At 49.6% G+C, this 15539-nt stretch overlaps 1 non-coding gene across 1 annotated transcript; it reads left to right on the forward strand.

Annotated features, from left to right (window-relative positions):
• The first annotated feature begins 13632 nt into the window (after positions 1-13632).
• LOC149548754 (18S ribosomal RNA) lies at positions 13633-15443 on the forward strand. The gene has a single exon (XR_016354703.1). It is a non-coding gene; the product is annotated as an 18S ribosomal RNA (ribosomal RNA).
• Positions 15444-15539: the final 96 nt, after the last annotated feature.

Consider the following 15539-nt stretch of genomic DNA (forward strand, 5'->3'; position numbering starts at 1 on the left):
GTTCATCAAGTCACCCCGCCAGGTCGGCCCACCAAGTCGAATCTTTAAGTCCGTTCATCAAGTCACCCTACCAAGTACTCTAACCAAGTTGATTCTTCAAGTGCGTTCATCAAGTCACCCGACCAACTACTCTCACCAAGTCGACTCTTTAACTATTTTCATCAAGTCACCCCACCAAGCACTCTCACCACGTCAACTCTTTTAAGTCCGTTCATAAAGTCACCCCACCAAGTCGACCCTTCAAGTGCGTTCATCAAGTCACCCCACCAAGTACTCTCACCAATTCGACTCTTGAAGTCTTTTCATCAAGTCACCACACCAAGTACTCTCACCAAGTCAACTCTTTAGGACTGTTCATCAAGTCACCTTGCCAAGTCGACCCTTGAAGTCCGTTCATCAAGTCACCCCACCAAGTACTCCCACCAAGTTGACTCTTTAAGTCAGTTCACGAAGTCACCCAACTAGGTCGGCCCACCAAGGACTCTCACCAAGTCGACTCTCTAAGTCTGTTCATCAGGTCACCCCACCGAGTACTCTCACCAAGTCAACTCTTTAGGTCCGTTCATCAAGTCACCCCGCAAAGTCGACCCTCTAAGTTCGTTCATCGAGTCACCCGACCAAGTCGACTGTTTAAGTCCTTTCATCAAGTCACCCTGCCAAGCCGACTCTTTAAGTTCGTTCATCAGTTCACCCCACAAAGTACTCTCACCAAGTTGACTCTTTAAGTCTGCTCATCAAGTCGAGCCACCAGGTACTCTCACCAAGTCGACTCTTTGAGTCCGTTCATCAAGTCTCCCCACCAAGTACTCTAACCAAGTTGATTCTTCAAGTGCGTTCATCAAGTCGCCCCACCAAGTACTCTCACCAAGTCGACTCTTTAAGTCCTTTCATCGAGTCACCCCGCCAAGTACTCTCACCAAGTCAACTCTTTAGGTCCGTTCATAGAGTCACCCCACCAAGTCGACCCTTCAAGTGCGTTCATCAAGTCACCCCGCCAGGTCGGCCCACCAAGTCGAATCTCCAAGGCCGTTCTGGGCAAGCCATGCTGGCCGAGCCGATCTGGGCGAGCCGATCTGGGCGAGCCGTTCTGGCCGAGCCATGCTGGCCGAGCCGATCTGGGCGAGCCATTTTGGCCGAGCCATGCTGGCCGAGCTATTCTGGCCGAGCTATGCTGGCCGAGCCGATCTGGTCGAGCTCCAAAAACAGTGTCGTGGATGGCTGTTTGGTCGCCTCTATGCCAACTCGATCGGCACAACATTGGGAATGGTTCGACAGCGGTTGTCATTCCAATGTGTCATCAAAATGTCTTGGAACGTGGCCTTTCAAGGGCGAGCTCGCATCTAGCACTTGGATTGTGCTTTGTCACAAGTGAATGGGGAGATCTCTTTGTGAACGGCGGCATGGCGATTGCAAGAGAAAATTGACTTAGTAGTCGGAGCATTGTCCTCGGGCCATTGTGACGGCCTTGCAATTTCTCTATAATTGCAACCTATGTTTGCGCAGTAGCAGAGTTTGCATGTATGATTGGGCTTTTTTCATGACGGTTCCAAGTACTCTCACCGAGTCACCAAGTCACCATGTTGTCCGTGCTATCGCAGATTTCTAATGCAGAGCGAGCCTGGCACTAATAGCTTATATAGGAGAGGTTGTTGCCGCGAGCCTCTCCCATGCCCCTTTCATTGATTCAACATTGGTGTCTAGGCGGATCAGATTGTTGGGTTTTCAAACGGTGTATGCTGATGTTGAATGAATGAAAGGGGCATGAAGCGATCTCAGTGCTTTTCCTTGGCTCTCCTTTAGATCATGTTTTCCGATGACTCAATTTTGGTAAAGGTGAGGCAGTAGTTGCCGATCCATGGCATGTGTTTTTGGTGGTTTTAAAACATGATCTAAACGTGAGCCTTTGTCTAGCACTCCGGCGTTGCTTGGTATAATGGCAATTTGCTATGGGTGCTCGACGCTCTAGCAATTTGTCATGGTGTACTTATCTCGGCTACATGGGAGCTTTAATATCAAAAGCTCTCGGCAAAAAATGGTGGCCGAGCCATGCTGGCAGACCCGATCTGGCTTAGCCATTTTCGTCGACCCGATCTGGCTCTCGTTTCTCACTCCATCGGCACAAATTTGAGAGTTGTTCGACAGCGGTTGTCGTTCCAATGTGTCATTGCGGTGATCTGGAGAGCAATGCTAAGTGCGAGAGCTTGCGTCTAGAATTTGGGGATGTTTGTGCAAGCGAGCACGGGAGCTTCTCTTATCAGAACCTCTCTGTGGCCTTTGAATATAGACCCAGTGCTGACGATATCGATGGATACGAGCCTTGGATTCTAAAATTGTTCAGCTAACATTGGTTTTTGTGAGAGATGGGTACAAAAGCACTTCCCGATCGATACGCGGGAGTTCCCTAAGATCGCCTCTGTGCCAACTCGATCGGCACAACATTGGGAATGGTTCGACAGCGGTTGTCGTTCCAATGTGTCATCGGGATGTCTTGGAACGTGGCCTTTCAAGGGCGAGATCGCGTCTAGCACTTGGATTGTGCGTCGTCACAAGTGAATGGGGAGATCTCTCTGTGAACGGCGGCATGGCAATTGCAAGAGAAAATTGACCTAGTAGTCGGAGCATTGGCCTCAGGCCATTGTGACGGCCTTGCAATTTCTCTATAATTGTAAGCTATGTTTGCGCAATAGCAGAGTTTGCATGTTAGATTGGCCTTTGTTCTTGACAGTTCGAAGTACTCTCACCGAGTTAGCAAGTCACCATGCTGGCCGAGCCGATCTGGGCGAGCCATTCTGGCTGAGCTGATCTGGGCAAGCTCCAAAAACGGTGTCGTGGATGGCTGTTTGGTCACATTTTTCATTGAATTGGATTTTTAAGGTTTTTGTCCGCGCTATCATAGATTTCTAATGCAGAGCGAGCCTCGCACTAATAGCTTATATAGGAGAGGTTGTTGCCACGAGCCTCTCCCATGCCCCTTTCATTGATTCAACATTGGTGTCTAGGCGGATTGGATTGTTGGGTTTTCAAACGGTGTATGCTGATGTTGAATGAATGAAAGGGGCATGAAGCGATCTCAGTGCTTTTCTTCGGCTCTCCTTTAGATCATGTTTTCTGATGACTCAATTTTGGAAAAGGTGAGGCAGCGGTTGCTGATCCATGGCGTGTCTTTTTGGTGATTTTAAAACTTGATCTAAACGTGAGCCCTTGTCTAGCACTCCAATGTTGCTTGGTATAATGGCAATTTTCTATTGGTGCTCGACGCTCTAGCAATTTTGTCATGGTGTACTTATTGCTGCTACATGGGAGCTTTAATATCGAAAGCTCTCGGCGAAAAATGGTGTGGCCGAGCCATGCTGGCCGACCTGATCTGGCTTAGCTATTTTTGTCGACCCGATCTGGCTCTTGTTTCTCACTCCATTGGCTCAAATTCCAGAGTTGTTCGACAGCGGTTGTCATTCCAATGTGTCATTGCGGTGATCTGGAGAGCGATGCTAAGGGCGGGAGCTTGTGTCTAGCATTTGGGGATGTTTGTGCAAGAGAGCAGGGGAGCTTCTCTTATTGGAACCTCTCTGTGGCCTTTGAATATAGACCCAGTGTCGATGATATCGATGGATACGAGCCTTGGATTCTAAAATTGTTCAGCTAACATTGGTTTTTGTGAGAGATGGGTACGAAAGCACTTCCCGATCGATTCACGGGAGCTCCCTAAGATCGCCTCTGTGCCAACTCGATCGGCACAACATTGGGAATGGTTTGACAGCGGTTGTCGTTTAAATGTGTCATCGGGATGTCTTGGAATGCGGCCTTTCAAGGGCGAGATCGCGTCTAGCACTTGGATTGTGTGTCGTCACAAGTGAATGGGGAGATCTCTCTGTGAACAGCGGCATGGTGATTGCAAGAGAAAATTGACTTAGTAGTCGGAGCATTAGCCTCGGGCCATTGTGACGGCCTTGCAATTTCTCTATAATTGCAACCTATGTTTGCGCAGTAGCAGAGTTTGCATGTAAGATTGGCCTTTGTTCTTGACAGTTCTAGGAGATGACCTCCAGAACTTTTGGATTGGGCCCCTTCAAGGTGAAATTCATCTAGTTGATCAGATGAGCTCGATGACCATTTCACTCCCTTGGCTCCATGAATTCAAATCCCATCCAGCTGCCGTGAAGCCATCCCGATTTTGCTATGTGAGGGTTCTCTCCCCAGAGTCGTTCTCTTTGCAACAACTTCTTTGGCAAAAATTTTTTGGAATGGTTCGGCAGTGGTTGTCGTTCCAATGGTGCCGTTGTGGTGGTTGCCTGGGCAGCGATCTGAAGGGTGAGCCGTCATCTAGCAGTTAGGCTGCGCATCACGGGTGACAAGGGAGCCTTTGTAATCGGAAGCTCCCCGTGACCATTTGATGAGAAGAGCCATTGCTTGTGTGAGCAAGGATGAATGCAGCCTCGAATTCCAAAGGAAATCAATGACATCAGATCTATATATAAGAGCGGAATGAAGCAGCAACCCATTTGCCATGCGCGGCTCCCCAAAGTTGCTCGTCTTTCTCACTCCATCGGCACAAATTCGGGAGTTGTTCGACAGCAGTTGTCATTCCAATGTGTCATTGCGGCGATCTGGAGAGCGATGCTAAGGGTGGGAGCTTGTGTCTAGCATTTGGGATGTTTATGCGAGCGAGCGGGGGAGCTTCTCTTATCGGAACCTCTCTGTGGCCTTTGAATATATAGACCCAGTGCCGACGATATCGATGGATACGAGCCTTGGATTCTAAATTTGTTCACAGCTAAGATTGGTTTTTGTGAGAGATGGGTACGAAAGCACATCCTGATTGCTATGCAGGAGCTCCCTAAGGTCGCCTCTGTGCCAACTCGATCGGCACAACATTGGGAATGGTTCGACAGTGGTTGTCATTCCAATGTGTCATCGGGGGATGTCTCAGAAAGTGGCTTGGCCTTTCAAGGGCGAGCTCGCGTCTATCACTTGGATTGTGCGTCACGTCGCAAGTGAATGGGGAGATCTCTCTATGAATGGCGGCATGGTAATTGCAAGAGAAAATTGACTTAGTCAGAGCGTTGGCCTCGGGCCACTGTGATGGCTTGGCAATTTCTCTTTAATTGCAACCTATGTTTGCGCAGTAGCAGAGTTTGCAAGTAAGACGGTCCTTGTTCTTGAGAGTTCCAGGAGATGACCTCTAGAACTTTTGGATTGGGCCCCTTCAAGGTGAAATTCATCTAGTTGATCGGATGAGCTCGATGACCATTTCAGTCCCATGGCTCCATGAATTCACATCTCCTTACCGATGACAATCTTTTGCTCCTTAGACAACCTCATAATAAATTGGGTCGTGGATGGCTGTTTGGTCAGAATTTTCAACGATTTGGATTTTTATGGCGAATGTCGGCATGTTCGCTAATTTCTAATGCAGAGCGAGCCTCGCACTAATAGCTTATATAGGAGAGGTTGTTGCCGTGAACCACTCCCATGCCCCTCTCATTGATTCAACGACGGTGTCAAGGCGGATGGAAATGTCAGATTTTGAAACGGTGGATGCTGACGTTGAATCAATTGGAGGGGCATGAAGCCCACCCTCAAGGTGCTATTCCTCGACTCTCCTTTAGATCATGTTTTCTTGTCACTCAGCTGGCGCAATTTTGGAAAGCAGTTGGGCTGCACATCACGAGTGACAAGGGAGCCTTTGTGATTGGAAGCTCCCCGTGGCCATTCGATGAGAAGAGCCATTGCTTGTGTGAGCAACGACGAATGTAGCCTCGGATTCCAAACGAAATCAACAACTTCGGATCTATATATAAGAGTGGAATGAAGCAGTAGCCCATTTGCGATGCACGGCTCCCCAAAGTTGCTATTCTTTCTCACTCCATCGGGGCACAAATGCGGGAGTTGTTCGACAGCGGTCGTCGTTCCAATGGTGTCATTGCGGTGAAATTTGTTCACAGCTAAGATTGGTTTTTGTGAGAGATGGGTATGAAAGAACATCCCGATTTCTACGCGGGAGCTCCCTAAGGTCGCCTCTGTGCCAACTCGATCAGCACAACATTGGGAATGGTTCGACAGCGGTTGTCGTTCCAATGTGTCATCGGGGGATATCTTGGAAAGTGGTCTTTCTTTCAAGGGCGAGCTCGTGTCTAGCACTTGGGTTGTGCGTCGTGTCACAAGTGAATGGGGGATGTCTTGGAAAGTGGTCTTTCTTTCAAGAGCGAGCTCGCGTCTAGCACTTGGATTGTGCGTCGCGTCACAAGTGAATGGGGAGATCTCTCTATGAACGGTGGCATGGTGATTGCAAGAGAAAATTGACTTAGTCGGAGCCATTGGCCTCGGGCCATTGTGACGGCCTCGCAATTTCTCTTTAATTGCAACCTATGTTTGCGCAGTAGCAGAGTTTGCATGTAAGATGGGCCTTGATCTTGAGAGTTCCAGGAGATGACCTCCGGAACTTTTGGATTGGGCCCCTTCAAGGTGAAATTCATCCAGTTGATCGGATGAGCTCAATGACCATTTCAGTCCCTCGGCTCCATGAACTCACATCTCCTAACCGATGACAATCTTTTGCTCCTCTGCCGACCTCATAAAAAATTGGGTCGTGAATGGCTGTTTGGTAGGAATTTTAAAGGATTTGGATTTTTAAGGCAGATGTCGGTGTGTTCGCTAATTTCTAATGCAGAGCAAGCCTCGCACTAATAGCTTATATAGGAGAGGTGGTTGCCGCGAGCCTCTCCCGTGCCCCTCTCATTGATTCAATGCCAGTGTCAAGGCGGATGGATATGTCAGATTTTGAAACGGTGGACGCCGACGTTGAATCAATTAGAGGGGCATGAAGCCCACCCTGGATGTGCTATTCCTCGACTCTCCTTTAGATCATGTTTTCTTCTCACTCAACTGGCACGATTTTGGAAAAAGGTTTGGCAGCGGTTGCCATCCCTCACCGCGTCTACTTGGTGATTTTAAGACTCAATCTAAAATGGGAGCCCTCGCCTAGCACCTCCGAGCGGTGTTTCTTGGGTATTGCATAAAATTATGCCAACGGCACGAATCCCCCAACGAATGCCTACGCTTGGACCCTCTCTTAGATCACCTTCTTTGATCACTCGACCGACGCAACTTGGCAGCGGTTGCCATTCTACAGCGCGTCTGTTCAGCGATTTCAAAGTTGATCTAATGGCGAGCCCTTGTCTCTAGCCATGAGGTGGGTGCTTGGCGCTCTAGCAAAATTTTTTGCGTGCCTATCATGGCTACAATGGGAGAGGTGGTTGCCGCGAGCCTCTCCCTTGCCCCCCTCATTGATTCAACACCACTGTCAGGGCCGATGGATATGTCGGATTTTGAAACGGTGGACGCCAACGTTGAATAAATTAGAGGGCCATGAAGCCCACCCTCGAGGGTGCTATTCCTGGACTCTCCTTTAGATCACGTTTTCTTGTCACTCAGCTGGCGCAATTTCAGAAAAAGGTTTGGCAGCGGTTGCCAGCCCTCACTGCGTCTACTTGGTGATTTTAAAACTCGATCTAAAACGGGAGCCCTCGTCTAGCACCTCCGTCCGGTGTTGCTCGGGTATTGCATAAATTTATGCCATCGACGTGAATCCCCCAACGAATGCCTATGCCTGGACCCTCTCTTAGATCACCTTCTTCGATCACTCGACCGACGCAACTACAGAGGAGACTTGGCAGCGGTTGCCATTCTACAACGCGTCTGTTCAGCGATTTCAAAGTTGATCTAATGGCGAGCCCTTGTCTCTAGCCATGAGGTGGGTGCTTGGCGCTCAAGCAAAACTTTTTGCGTGCCTATCGCGGCTACAACAGGAGAGGTGGTTGCCACGAGCCTCTCCCGTGCTCCCCTCATTGATTCAATGCCGCTGTCAGGGCGGATGGATATGTCAGATTTTGAAACGGTGGACACCGACGTTGAATCAATTAGAGGGGCATGAAGCCCACCCTCGAGGGTGCTATTCCTGGACTCTCCTTTAGATCATGTTTTCTTGTCACTCAGCTGGCGCAATTTTGGAAAAAGGTTTGGCAGCGGTTGCCAGCCCTCACCACGTCTACTTGGTGATTTTAAAACTCGATCTAAAACGGGAGCCCTCGTCTAGCACCTCTGTCCGGTATTGCTCAGGTATTGCATAAATTTATGCCATCGGTGCGAATCCTCCAACGAATGCCTACACGCTTGGACCCTCTCTTAGATCACCTTCTTCGATCACTCGACCGATGCAACTACGGAAGAGACTTGGCAGCGGTTGCCATTCTACAGCGCGTCCGTTCAACGATTTCGAAGTTGATCTAATGGCGAGCCCTTGTCTCTAGCCATGAGGTGGGTGCTTGGCGCTCTAGCAAAAAATTTTGCGTGCCTATCGCAGCTACAACGGGAGAGGTGGTTGCCGCGAGCCTCTCCCATGCCCCCCTCATTGATTCAATGCCGCTGTCAGGGTGGATGGATATGTCGGATTTTGAAACGGTGGATGCCGACATTGAATCAATTAGAGGGGCATGAAGCCCACCCTCGAGGGTGCTATTCCTGTACTCTCCTTTAGATCATGTTTTCTTGTCAACTCAGCTAGCGCAATTTTGGAAAAAGGTTTGGCAGCGGTTGCCAGCCCTCACCGCGTCTACTTGGTGATTTTAAAACTCGATCTAAAATGGGAGCCCTCGTCTAGCACCTCCATCCGGTGTTGCTTGGGTATTGCAGAAATTTATGCCATTGGCGCGAATCCCCCAACGAATGCCTACGCTTGGACCCTCTCTTAGATCACCTTCTTCGATCACTCGACCGACGCAACTGCAGAAGAGACTTGCCAGTAGTTTCCATTCTATAGAGCGTCTGTTTAGCGATTTCAAAGTTGATCTAATGGCGAGCCCTTGTCTCTAGCCATGAGGTGGGTGCTTGGCGTTCTAGCAAAATTTTTTTGTGTGCCTATCGCGGCTACAAGGGGAGAGGTGGTTGCCGCGAGCCTCTCCCGTGCCCCCCTCATTGATTCAATGCCGCTGTCAGGGCAGATGGATATGTCGAATTTTGAAATGATGGACGCCGACGTTGAATCAATTAGAGGGGCATGAAGCCCACCCTCGAGGGTGCTCTTCTTGGACTCTCCTTTAGATCATGTTTTCTTGTCACTCAGCTGGCACAATTTCGGAAAAAGGTTTGGCAGCGGTTGCCAGCCCTCACCGCGTCTACTTGGTGATTTTAAAACTCGATCTAAAATGGGAGCCCTCGTCTAGCACCTCCGTCCGGTGTTGCTCGGGTATTGCATAAATTTATGCCATCGGCGCAAATCCCCCAACGAATGCCTACACACTTGGACCCTCTCTTAGATCACCTTCTTCGATCACTCGACCGACGTAACTATGGAAGAGACTTGGCAGCGGTTGCCATTCTACAACGCGTCTGTTCAGCGATTTCAAAGTTGATCTAATGGTGAGCCCTTGTCTCTAGCCATGAGGTGGGTGCTTGGCGATCTAGCAAAATTTTTTGCATGCCTATCGTGGCTACAACGGGAGAGGTGGTTGCCGCGAGCCTCTCCTGTGCCCCCCTCATTGATTCAACACCGCTGTCAGGGTGGATGGATATGTCAGATTTTGAAACGGTGGACGCCGACGTTGAATCAATTAGAGGGGCATGAAGCCCACCCTCGAGGGTGCTATTCCTGGACTCTCCTTTAGATCATGTTTTCTTGTCAACTCAGCTGGTGCAATTTCAGAAAAAGGTTTGGCAGCGGTTGCCAGCCCTCACCGCGTCTACTTGGTGATTTTAAAACTCGATCTAAAATGGGAGCCCTTGTCTAGCACCTTCGTCCGGTGTTGCTCGGGTATTGCAGAAATTTATGCCATCGGCGCGAATCCCCCAACGAATTCCTACACTTGGACCCTCTCTTAGATCACCTTCTTTGATCACTCGACCGACGCAACTGTGGAAGAGACTTGGCAGCGGTTACCATTCTACAGAGCATCTGTTCAGCGATTTCGAAGTTGATCTAATGGCGAGCCCTTGTCTCTAGCCATGAGGTGGGTGCTTGGCGCTCTAGCAAAATTTTTTTGCGTGCCTATCATGGCTACAAGGGGAGAGGTGGTTGCCGCGAGCCTCTCCCGTGCCCCCCTCATTGATTCAACACCGCTGTCAAGGCGGATGGATATGTCGAATTTTGAAATGGTGGACACCGACGTTGAATCAATTAGAGGGGCATGAAGCCCACCCTCGAGGGTGCTATTCCTGGACTTGTCACTCAGCTGGCGCAATTTCGGAAAAAGGTTTGGCAGTGGTTGCCAGCCCTCACCGCGTCTACTTGGTGATTTTAAAACTCGATCTAAAATGGGAGCCCTCGTCTAGCACCTCCGTCCGGTGTTGCTCGGGTATTGCATAAATTTATGCCATCGGCGTGAATCCCCCAACGAATGCCTACATGCTTGGACCCTCTCTTAGATCACCTTCTTCGATCACTCGACCGATGCAACTACGGAAGAGACTTGGCAGTGGTTGCCATTCTACAGCGCGTCTGTTCAGCGATTTCGAAGTTGATCTAATGGCGAGCCCTTGTCTCTAGCCATGAGGTGGGTGCTTGGCGCTCTAGCAAAAAATTTTGCGTGCCTATCGCGGCTACAACAGGAGAGGTGGTTGCCACGAGCCTCTCCCGTGCTCCCCTCATTGATTCAATGCCGCTGTCAGGGCGGATGGATATGTCAGATTTTGAAACGGTGGACACCGACGTTGAATCAATTAGAGGGGCATGAAGCCCACCCTCGAGGGTGCTATTCCTGGACTCTCCTTTAGATCATGTTTTCTTGTCAACTCAGCTAGTGCAATTTCGAAAAAAGGTTTGGCAGTGGTTGCCAGCCCTCACCGCGTCTACTTGGTGATTTTAAAACTCGATCTAAAACGGGAGCCCTCGTCTAGCACCTCTGTCCGGTGTTGCTCGGGTATTGCATAAATTTATGCCATCAGCGCGAATCTCCCAACAAATGCCTACGCTTGGACCCTCTCTTAGATCACCTTCTTCGATCACTTGACCGACGCAACTGCGGAAGAGACTTGGCAGCAGTTGCCATTCTACAGCGCGTCTGTTCAGCTATTTCGAAGTTGATCTAATGGCGAGCCCTTGTCTCTAGCCATGAGGTGGGTGCTTGGCGCTCTAGCAAAATTTTTTGCATGCCTATCGCAGCTACAAGGGGAGAGGTGGTTGCCGCGAGCCTCTCCTGTGCCCCCCTCATTGATTCAACACCACTGTCAGGGCGGATGGATATGTCAGATTTTGAAACGGTGGACGCCGACATTGAATCAATTAGAGGGGCATGAAGCCCACCCTCGAGGGTGCTATTCCTTGACTCTCCTTTAGATCATGTTTTCTTGTCACTCAGCTGGCAGAATTTTGAAAAAAGGTTTGGCAGCGGTTGCCAGCCCTCACCGCATCTACTTGGTGATTTTAAAACTCGATCTAAAACGGGAGCCCTCGTCTAGCACCTCCGTCCGGTGTTGCTCGGGTATTGCATAATTTTTTGCTATCGGCACAAATCCCCCAATGAATCCCTAGCCTTGGACTCTCTCTTAGATCACCTTCTTCGATCACGGCCTTGCAATTTCTCTTTAATTGCAACCTATGTTTGCGCAGTAGCAGAGTTTGCATGTAAGATGGGCCTTGTTCTTGAGAGTTCTAGGAGATGACCTCCGGAACTTTTGGACTCGGCCCCTTCAAGGTGAAATTCATCCAGCTGATCGGATGAAGCTCAATGTGCTTGTATCTATTCCGAGATGGTAATGATGGTCATTAATCTGTGGCGGTGAGTATTATCCCATTCGGTAATCACAATGGTGGAGCTAGTGGGAAGTACTTATCGCTTTGTTTTGATGGATATACCCTATATGTAGGTGTCTACACGGCTTGCAACACACTGCACATTTGGTGTTCGATTCTAAGATGCGCTTGTTGCTGAGTGTGTATGGAGTTGTATCTTTTAGCCAAGGGCTCCGTCTCATTGGCACATTCTATCATTGCATTTTAATCCTGCCCGGACGGCAAGAAGGAAAGAGATGGTTGCACGGGTGCATTGCTCGACGTCCCTAATTTCATCAAGGGTCCACTCTCCACCCTATGTTTTTTGCCGATCGATAGAGCCTTGGGATTGAGAGGGGGGCCGGCGAAAGGTTTGGTTGCCACATAATTTATTCGCTAGTGCATTCTCGGTGCGTGCTCGCCTCTTCACTGTCTCATCCTACAGAAGTGCATGGCACTGTCGCGACAGCCTTTGTGGTCCGGGCCAGTAGAAGCGTAGAGTATGACCAATAATTTTTGTTTGGATGTGAAAAATCTCCATGCCCTGTCCTACCCTGTGCAATCCGAATGGCTGTGGCTCGTGGGTTCTGCGGGAGATACTCTTCTTCAGCTCCCCCCTAAAGAGAGCGTTCGGTATTTGCATTGTGTGGACAAAAAGCCCAAGGCATTTCATCTCTCTCTTCAGATGCGAAATTTTGGGAGGGCTTGTCAAAGTATGGCCGTTTGTATGGGGTGCACCAAAAAGCGTGTAGGGGGCATATGCCTGGGACATGGATGTCTCTAAGTGTCCTTACTCAGTCGCGTGCGCGGTGTACATCTTTGCATTACGACCCTACTGCGAGCATTTGTGATTCGAGCATTTTGGGGGAATGGGTTTCGTACGAGATGTTCTTCTCAGGCTCCTGCGAACCAGAGCGCTCGTCTTTGCAATGCTCCGACAAGTGCAGGCCTAACGTGTCTATCTAGGGGAAGAAATCACACGAATGCTTTTTGCCGAGATGTGGGTGCTTGCGGGTGGTTCCCTCGCGGTGCCAGTTGTTTGGTATGTGCATGTGCATGAGATTGAAGCTTGTCCGACAACGCTAGTGTGAGTGTTCAGCCATAGGAACTTTTTTGTACCTGCGCTGGTAGATCACGTGTCACGGGGAATGGTTAGCGAGGATGTGCTGGGAAAGGAGATATTTGCCAGAGATATTTGACATGTCCGTGTATGTGGGCGGGCTCTCATCACCTATAAATGTGTGGAGGGGGTGTTGTTATACACGATGCCCTCGAGCAGCCTTATAATTGAGGTGGTCGCGTGCATAGTGATGCCCCTGCCAATCGCATAACCAGCCATGCTTTCGACTCGCACGGCCCTTCACCCTTCAGCACGGTGGTCTCCGTTGGCACTTTGACAACCAGCTCTTCGTCATGGGAAAATTTTTGTTGCGATCGAGAAGGATTTTGTCTGTGCGGGTGCACCTCAATAGGCATGTAGGAGGCATATGCCTGGGAAATGGATGTCTCTGAGTGGCCTTACATTTGAGGTGGCTACGTGTGCGGTGCATCTCGTACAGACTCGAGGCTTCTTTCCGAGTAGTGGCGACAGTGAGTTCAAGGGTAAAGGGTTCCATATGAGATGTTCTTCCCAGTTGCCTATGAACCGAGGCTCCCTGTTTGGCCCTCTCCGGTCGATGATGGGACACTTTCCTCTTGTGCGAAATCTTTGAGCGTTGCGAGTCCTGCATGTGCTGTGAACGTCATTCTTGTTGCTTGGTCGGCGGATTATGTTTGGATGCATGACGGAGCGAATGCAAATTTTGATTTCCCATCGCGGCGGGCATCCCTTGGCTGTAGCAGGTCTTGGGGGTCCCCTCGTTGTTAGAAGCTACCTGGTCGATCCTGCCAGTAGTCATATGCTTGTCTCAAAGATTAAGCCATGCATGTCTAAGTATGAACTATTTCAGACTATGAAACTGCGGATGGCTCATTAAATCAGTTATAGTTTCTTTGATGGTACTTTGCTACTCGGATAACCGTAGCAATTCTAGAGCTAATACGTGCACCAAATCCTGACTCTCGGAAGGGATGCATTTATTAGATAAAATGCCGGTGCGGGCTCGCCCGCTATTCTGGTGATTCATGATAACTCGACGGATCGCACAGCCTTTGTGCTGGCGACGCTTCATTCAAATTTCTGCCCTATGAACTTTCGATGGTAGGATAGAGGCCTACCATGCTGGTGACGGGTGACGGAGAATTAGGGTTCGATTCCGAAGAGGGAGCCTGAGAAACGGCTACCACATCCAAGGAAGGCAGCAGGCGTGCAAATTACCCAATCCTGACATGGGGAGGTAGTGACAATAAATAACAATACTGGGCTCATCGAGTCTGGTAATTGGAATGAGTACAATCTAAATCCCTTAACGAGGATCCATTGGAGGGCAAGTCTGGTGCCAGTAGCCATGGTAATTCCAGCTCCAATAGCGTATATTTAAGTTGTTGCAGTTAAAAAGGTCGTAGTTGGACCTTGGGTCGTCACGGTCGGTCCGCCTTCTGGGTGTGCACTGGCCCTCACGTCCCTTCTGCCGGTGGCGTGTTCCTGGCCTTAATTGCCTGGGTCGCGGTTCCAGCACCGTTACTTTGAAAAAATTAGAGTTCTCAAAGCAAGCCTACGCTCTGAATACATTAGCATGGAATAACACGATAGGAGTTTGGTCCTGTTCCGTTGGCCTTCGGGATCGGAGTAATGATTAATAGGGACTGTCGGGGGCATTCGTATTTCATTGTCAGAGGTGAAATTCTTGGATTTATGGAAGAAGAACCACTGCGAAAGCATTTTCTAAGGATGTTTTCATTAATCAAGAACGAAATTTGGGGGCTCGAAGATGATCAGATACCGTCCTAGTCTCAACCATAAACGATGCCGACCAGGGATTGGCGGATGTTGCTCTAAGGACTCCGCCAGCACCTTCTGAGAAATCAGAGTGTTTGGGTTCCGGGGGGAGTATGGTCACAAGGCTGAAACTTAAAGGAATTGACGGAAGGGCACCACTAGGAGTGGAGCCTGCGGCTTAATTTGACTCAACACGGGGAAACTTACCAGGTCCAGACATAGTAAGGATTGACAGATTGAGAGCTCTTTCTTGATTCTATGGGTGGTGGTGCATGGTCGTTCTTAGTTGGTGGAGCAATTTGTCTGGTTAATTCCGTTAACGAACGAGACCTCAGCCTGCTAACTAGCTATGCGGAGGTTCCCCTTCGCAGCCAGCTTCTTAGAGGGACTATGGCCTCCTAGGCCATGGAAGTTTGAGGCAATAACAGGTCTGTGATGCCCTTAGATGTTCTGGGCCGCACGCGCGCTACACTGATGCAACCAACGAGTTTCTCTCCCTGGCCCAAAAGGTTTGGGAAATCTTGCCAAATTGCATCGTGATGGGGATAGACCATTGCAATTATTGATCTTCAACGAGGAATTCCTAGTAAGCGCAAGTCATCAGCTCACGTTGACTACATCCCTGCCCTTTGTACACACCGCCCGTCACTCCTACCGATTGAATGATCCGGTGAAGTGTTCGGATCACGGCGATGACGGCGGTTCCTGTCGACGACGTCGCGAGAAGTTCACTGAACCTTATCATTTAGAGGAAGGAGAAGTCGTAACAAGGTTACCGTAGGTGAACCTGCGGTAGGATCATTGTCGGTTCGAGACCCTGAATCGTGTAGGGGATGGAGCTAGCCTCCTCCCCATCCCAGAAATCTCAGCGATGTGCGAACACTCAGCCCTACAGTGATG

This window comes from Cupressus sempervirens, chromosome 7 (genome assembly GCF_028749045.1).
Source record: "Cupressus sempervirens isolate cs-2001-9-10 chromosome 7, ASM2874904v1, whole genome shotgun sequence".
NCBI classification, from domain to species: Eukaryota; Viridiplantae; Streptophyta; class Pinopsida; order Cupressales; family Cupressaceae; genus Cupressus; species Cupressus sempervirens.